Below are 556 nucleotides of genomic sequence, written 5' to 3'. Positions count from 1 at the left end.
CCAACTCGCTCCTGCAGCCAGCATATGGTCACCTTGAAACCGCAGCTCCTGGTGTTCCAGTTTTGTTTTGCAATCTAGCAGGGCCCTTCTGAAGGCTCATAACTAAGAGATTTATGGGCTCGCCGGGTAATTAAATGATGTGATCGTGTTAACTTTGCATGCATCACAGCGGCCCGCTCGGGGGTGGCGAGAGCGCTGGTTGTTCCCTTCGCCCCGTAGACTATGCACTCCCCAGTCTCGGGGATTTACCGTGCATTACAATACATTGGCAACTGCGTTTTTTAAAAAGCTGCATTACTGGCTCCCAGCTAGTGACCCTCGGGTAGCGGCTTGTTAGGAGATGTGAGTTTGCGTTTAACAGCCGTACGCAGTTGGTTACTAGCCTCGAGAAAAGCTTAGGGGTGAAGCAAAGCCCTTTAGACCGGGTCATGGCAGCTCGGAAGAGACACAGAGCGGCATCTCCACCGTGATTTCTCCCCCTCGCCCGCACTCTCGCCTCTGTCTCCGCACCACCCTCCCCTCCCCTCCGTCCCTCCCCTTGACGTTTGGTTTCTGC

The sequence above is a fragment of the Bison bison genome, unplaced genomic scaffold, assembly GCF_000754665.1.
Source record: "Bison bison bison isolate TAMUID 2011002044 unplaced genomic scaffold, Bison_UMD1.0 scf7180017864349, whole genome shotgun sequence".
Taxonomy (NCBI): domain Eukaryota; kingdom Metazoa; phylum Chordata; class Mammalia; order Artiodactyla; family Bovidae; genus Bison; species Bison bison.
This window is presented reverse-complemented; position numbering follows the sequence as displayed.